This window comes from Dipodomys merriami, unplaced genomic scaffold (assembly GCF_024711535.1).
Source record: "Dipodomys merriami isolate MVZ:Mamm:240054 unplaced genomic scaffold, mDipMer1.0.p SCAF_1, whole genome shotgun sequence".
Lineage (NCBI taxonomy): Eukaryota > Metazoa > Chordata > Mammalia > Rodentia > Heteromyidae > Dipodomys > Dipodomys merriami.
The window spans coordinates 4,774,705-4,781,388 of NW_027202270.1; positions in this window are offsets into that span (position 1 = coordinate 4,774,705).

The window sequence follows — 6,684 nt, forward strand, 5'->3', positions numbered from 1 at the left end:
GGCCCCAGGACTGGCAAAATAATAGTAGTAGTAGTAGTAGCAGCAGCAGCAGCAGCAGCAGCAGCAGTAGAAGGAGGCCAAGCATCAGTGGCTCATACTGTAATCCTAGCTCCTCAGGAGACTGAGATCTGAGGATTACAGTTTAAAGCCAGCACGGGCAGGAAAGCCTATAAAACTCTTATCTCCAATTAACCATCAAAAAGTGGGATTGGGGAAGGTGGCTCAGTGATAGAGTGCTTACCTTGCATGCATGAAACCCTGGAATCGATTCCTCAGTACCTCATAAACAGAAAAATCCTGAAGTGGTAAAGTGTTGGCCTTGAGCAAAAGAAGCTCAGGGGCAGTGCCTAGGCCCTGAGTTCAAGCCCCAGGACCAGCATCAAAGAAAAAACAGAAACCAATTTTATGACTTTTTAGATATTATATAGATTCCTGATAATAATATCTTCTAATAGCATTTCTTCTTACCTCTTTAAACACTGATTTGTCTATAGAATCCAAAAATGAACTCTTGATCATTTGTAGCTCCTATGCTTCTCACCAACACTTCCTTCAGAAAAATAACTGGAAGGGAAAATCAAGAGAAAAATGTTCAGTGAAACTTAGCATTCATATTTTTAAAGGATGGAGCAATATTAAGGGCTGTGTGGGTTTGAATTCACATGATTCCTTAAAGGGGGGGGGGCAGGCTAAAGAGCAAATCTGAGGAACGAGGAAAGAGAAGATGGCGCGTGGGAACCCAGACTCACATGGGAAGCCAAGGGCAGCCCACGGCCCCACAGGCATGGGTGAGCTGAAGCTGAGCTTTGGCTAGCACATTCTCAGTTACAAAGTGTGTCCTTCAAATGCATGTTGCCATGTTCTCACGCAGCCCTCTCCAGCAGGGTGGAGACTCGGGGCCCAAGAAGCCTGCTGGGCTCATTCATCCATTCATTCATTCATCTATTCATTTATTCACTCACGTTGCTACTATCTAATAAGTACCTCTTATAGGTCAAGTGCTGCAGATAGACAAACAGGCACCTTGTCCTTGTTGAGGACATTCTCCTTAGAAAATGGGTGCTGGTGGCTCACGCCTATAATCTTAGCTACTCAGGAGGCTGAGCTATTAGGAACACGGTTCAAAGCCAGCTGGTGCAGGGAAGTCTGTGAGACCCCTATCTCCAACAAACCACCAAAAAACCAGAAGTAGTGCTGTGGCTCAAGTGGTACAGTGCTTGAGCTGAAGAGCTCAGGGACAGTGCCCAGGTCCAGAGTTCAAGCCCCATGACTGACAAAAAAGAAAAAGAAAAAGAAAATGTTCAGGATCTTGAAATAGGACTGTCATGGTCAGTCCGGATCACTTGGAGGAGGTAGCAGTAGTCAGAACCAGGGGAAAGTTTGGGATGGAGAGTGCAGGACACAGTAGTGGACCAGCCCTGAGTTCCTTCTCACCCTTGTGTGTGTGCGTGTGTACACTGCTACCCGGGTGTGAACTCAGGACCTTGTGCTCTTGCTTGGCTCTTTCAGCCAAGACCAGTTCTCATTACCGCTTAACCATGTCTTTGAGCTGAACCTGTCTCTTCCTGTGAGCTTGTGGTATTTCTTTGTATGATAGACAAAGGATTTTTTTTGGTTTTGTTGTTGAAAGTGTTCCTTCAATGGTTTTCTTGTGATTAGGATTATGGTACACATATGTGTTGTCATAAATATAAGGAGTACTGTGTATAGGCACACATACAAAATAATTTCCTGTTGAGAGGAATAAGCTCTTGTTTTCTTTAATTTTATTGAATTTTCTTAGCATTTCAGATTTTGGATTCTCAAGAAAGGTACCATTTCTACAATCGAAAATGTACAAAAAAGTAACAGGATTTAATAATTAAAAAAAATTACTTCAAACTGGTATCATGTTTTATTAGAAAGCAAGATTCTGAACAAAATCAGAGTGTTCTGTTTTCCAGCTTTTTATTGAAAACATCATGCTTTGTCGTGTGTCTTTTGACTAAGAGGCGAAGGAGCTGTTGTTTCCCACCTGGGTGGAGTCTGGCGTTCCCCCAGCTGTATCCCTCAGACTCCTCACCCACGGACTCCTCCACCTTCACCCCACTTTCCAGCAGGCCCCAGCCTCCAGGCACAGCCTTCACCCTCATTTCTTCCCCTCTCCCCCTAAAGAAGCTCACCTTCACTGGGTGCAGGTGACTCACACCTGTAATTCTAGCCACCCAGTGGCTGAGATCTGAGGATCGCAGTTCAAAGCTGGCTGGGGGAGGAGAAGTCCTGTGAGATTCTTATTTCCAGAACCACTCAAAAGCTGGAAGTGGCTCTGCGGCTCAAGTGGTAGAGCACTAGCCTTGAGTACAAAGAGGCTCAAGGACAGCGCCCAGGCCCTGAGTTCAAGCTTTACAATGAAAGGAAAGAAGGAAGGAAGGAAGGAAGGAAGGAAGGAAGGAAGGAAGGAAGGAAGGAAGGAAGGAAGGAAGGAAGGAGGGAGGGAAGGAGGGAGGGAGGGAGGGAGGGAGGGAGGGAGGGAGGAAGGGAGGAAGGAAGGAAGGAAGGAAGGAAGGAAGGAAGGAAAAGAAAGAAAAGACTCAAAGCTAATCTTCTGTTCTCCCTAACCAGCTCGAGGTAGAAAGATGTCCTTGGGGCTAACATATGAACTTCCTGTTCCTCATGGACTCCGTTCAAGTTCTACCTTTCTGTTTCCAAAGCATTGCCTAGTTCTAACTGTGAAAGGTCTTCGAGGCAGTGGAAGTCTCTCTCGGCCTCCTGCCCCACCCAGGGCCAGCTCTCCACCACAACAGCTGCAGTCCAGAGCCGGCCTTTGGTGGGCTGTGAACCAGGAAACCGGGTCAGAGCCCCAAGTTGCCAGGGGACGCTAGCCTAAGACTTCTTCAGCATGTTACAGAGGGGCCGCCCATGGCTGACTTTCTGCGTGCTCCGTGACGGTTCTGAGTTCCAGCTAAGGCCATCATGCAGGAGGCTGGGGGCTGGAGGGACTACTGCAGGCTGTCCTGTTCGCTGTGGTGCGGCAGCAAGCCGTGCGTGACGCCCCGGCCCACGCAGGTGCCACGGTCAGGCAGCAGCTGGAGGCTGTAGGAGAGGAGCCTGCTTCTCATCCGCGTCTCTTCTCTGTCCAGAAACAGGCACAGGATGAGGAAGCCGCCACATCCCACGTGGCAGCTGTCCCAGAAAGGCACACACAGGCAGTGAGGCAGAGGGGCAGAGGCCGTGCCGAGACGGGAGTCCGCTGCAGAAGGGAGCGGCCAGCCACCAAAGATGGGGTTATCCAGGAAGGGGGCACGGGAGCACTTGGAAATGGTCCAAAGAAAATCTCAAAGGGAGGAGGAGTCACTCAGACACTTGGTTTTGGGAAGTGTCATGTTCTGAGCCACCATGCACAAAGAGTTGGAAGGCTTCTTGGTGAGGAATTTTTACTATTATTATTATTTTACTATTTATTATTATTATTATTTTGGTCCCTTCTGCTTTGGGCCACAAAGAGTCACCATGTGTCCCCTATCTACTCCCCCCCCCCCCGAACTCGTGAGCAGAGCCTGAGTGTAGAAATGTCTAAGGGTCCGGGCACGTAGGACACGTAAATGAAGATGAGGAATCCTGGGGCCTCCTGCCTGCCCCCCTCCATCACAGTTTCCTCATCTTTGCAAGCACCCTTCTGACTTGAATTCAGTCAGGGGAGAGAAACAAAGAAAGCAGGACGCTTCACGTGACTGGGACGCGCCTTCACCGTTATCCCTCCCTTCCAGAGCTGTTGGGCACGCTGCAGGGGGACAGAGGCGGGTGACGTCTCCTCCTGGGCTCTGGAGCTGGCTCAGCCCGAAGGCTTCAAGGCTGGGTGAAGAGCAGCCAGGAGGGGCCCCACGCGGAGGGAGACCTGGGAAATGACAGGCAGGAGAGCGGAGGAAGCGCCTGGGCCTCACACCAGTGGGACACAGCTTGTGAGATGGACATTTATCTCATCTCACTGGGTCATCCGGGATTCTGCAAAAGACACTCAGGCCTGATGCTGGAAGGGACGATGGCCAACGCGTCCCGTACTACGTAACGTGCCAGAGACTCTCTGGGCACCCATGGCCTGCCGGGCTGCACACGGAGTTCCATGCGCTTCTGGGCATGTGGCTGATACATTTATTGGGATTTCAGGCCATCTTTCCCTTTTTCAATACGAATAGTTGTTTTGTTGTTTAATGATTGGATTCAAAAGCCATGGAGTGCACTGAACGCCTAGGCCTGACTTCATTTTCCAGAATTACGTCTGCACCTGCAGTCCAGCCCCCTTATCTAATGTCTCATTTGACCCAGTGTGGTGGTGCATGCCTGTAATCCCAGCACTCAGGAGGATCATGAGTTTGAGGCCAGCATAGGGCAAGACAATATGACCCTGTCTCAAAAATAAGTAAATAAAATCGATGTCAGATTGCTGGCTTTCTTAGAGTCAGGGAGCGGTGAAGCGATGGATGGACACAGATGTCTTCTCTACTCATTAGAACCTGTCCCCCAACACCCGAGCATCATTTCAAGGAGCCCGTCCCACAGGGCAGAGGCCCCAGAGAAGCCCAGCCGCACAGCCATCCTGTGCTCTGCAGACCCCAGCACCACATGAGCCTCCTGGAAATCACGCCACCTTGCTGCTCACTGCTGGTACGAATTTCCATCTCTGCCCCACAGGACCCACGCCAGCCTCCCGCCACCTTTGACATGCCCTGTGGGCTCTTCTCCCATCACAAATTTATCCACTGCAGACTCTATCCCCGGCCCGAGAGCCCTTCTGCCTCTTCTTCCTACCTCTGCAGATAGCACAGAGGCTTGCTTGCTTTATTTATTTATTTTTGAAAGGCAGAGAAAGAAAATTAATCAGGAAGCCTTAAAAGAGGCAAATTAAACGCTTCACCCCATCGTCCACCACCTTCAGGGTACAGACATGACCTTTGGGTTTAAATAGACAAAGAATTGTGGCAGAGGGTGAAGGACAAGCAGGCTTTCCTGTCTACTGAAGGTGTGGTCTGGGGTCTGAAGTAGTCCGAGGTACAGTAGGAGACAGCCCAGAATCTTCGAGAAAGAACAGAACAAAGTGAATACTTTTCTGCTCCCCATATGAAATGTCAACTGTACTGTCAGACATTTTCTTCCTTCTCCATCTCTGGGGAAGAAATAGTACCGCGTGTAGCAAGGCCTGTCTCTCCAAGGAGCCCTAGATCCACGTCTCCTGTCCTTCAGGAGGACCCGCCGCTCTTGCTCTTCCTCTGTCCCTGTGCCCGGTGGAGCCCTGCTCACTTTCAGATAAGCACGCACACCCTAAAAACATGATGCTCCAGTGTGCATGTGTACACACACACACACACACACACACACCACAGCCTACTCCAGCTGTTACTCCATTCTTTGTTGAAACCAATGAATCCTTATTTCTGGATTCTTTCTTTTTCTTCTTCTTCTTCTTCTTCTTCTTCTTCTTCTTCTTCTTCTTCTTCTTCTTCTTCTTCTTCTTCTTCTCCTCCTCCTCCTCCTCCTCCTCCTCCTCCTCCTCCTCCTCCTCCTCCTCCTCCTCCTCCTCCTCCTCCTCCTCCTCCTCCTTCTCCTCCTTCTCCTTCTCCTTCTCCTTCTCCTTCTCCTTCTCCTTCTCCTTCTTCTTTTGTTTTGTGTTGTTTTTGTCAGTCATGGGGCCTGAACTCTAGGCCTGGGCACTGTCCCTCAGCTCTTCAGCTTAAGGCTAGTGCCCTACCACTTGAACCACAGAGCACTTCCGGCTTTTTCCGCTTATGTGGTGCTGAGGAATCGAACCCAGGGCCTCATGCATGCAAGGAAAACACTCTACCACTGAGCCACCTTCCCAGCCCCTCTTTTCTTTTTTTTATTTTTATTTTTATTTTTTTATTTTTTTGGGTCCGGTCGTGGGGCCTGAACTCTGGGCCTGGGCGCTGTCCCTCAGCTCTTCAGCTCAAGGCTAGCACTCTACCACTTGAGCCACAGCGCCACTTCCGTCTTTTTTCTTTTTGCTTATGTGGTGCTGAGGAATCGAACCCAGGGCCTCAGGCATGCAAGGCAAGCATTCTACCACTGAGCCACCTTCCCAGCCCCTTTTCTTTTTAATAGTTACTTTATGTGATGACAAAAGCAATGTATACTTATTTTTGAAAAGGCTGAAAGTAGAGAGACATATAAAAGAAAAGTATGTCACCCCAGTGTCGGGACCGCATCTCACCAGCAGGCGCTCCGCTCTGCCGCCCGCTTCTACACAATCCTCACAACCACTCCTACACAGCTCCGTCTCCGTGTGAGCTGTCTGGTGAGCATCTTCACATTTTGCCAAGGATTCTTCATATGAAATCTCAGGGGCTTTAAAACCTTCTCTCCAGCGGATGAGTCTCAGTTGATTCAAACGTTGCTGGTATCTACTTTCTGAATTGGGCAAGAGCAATCATGTGGGTTTGTAGCCAGCCACCCTCGTGTTAGTGTTAGGTAGGATACATTTTCAAAACCTATGAACTTCTCTGATCGCTTTGATACCAGTTGCTGAGCTACTTTCTGGAAAAGCTGGTTGGTTTGCCATTGTGTGGTAGCCACTCATGGCTACCAGGCAAGAGGGAGAAGCAGCGACCTAAAGACCTCCCACCTCTGGAAGCTTTCACCACCTCTTTTTTTTTTTTTTTTTTTGTCAGTCATAGGACTTGAACTCAGGGCCTG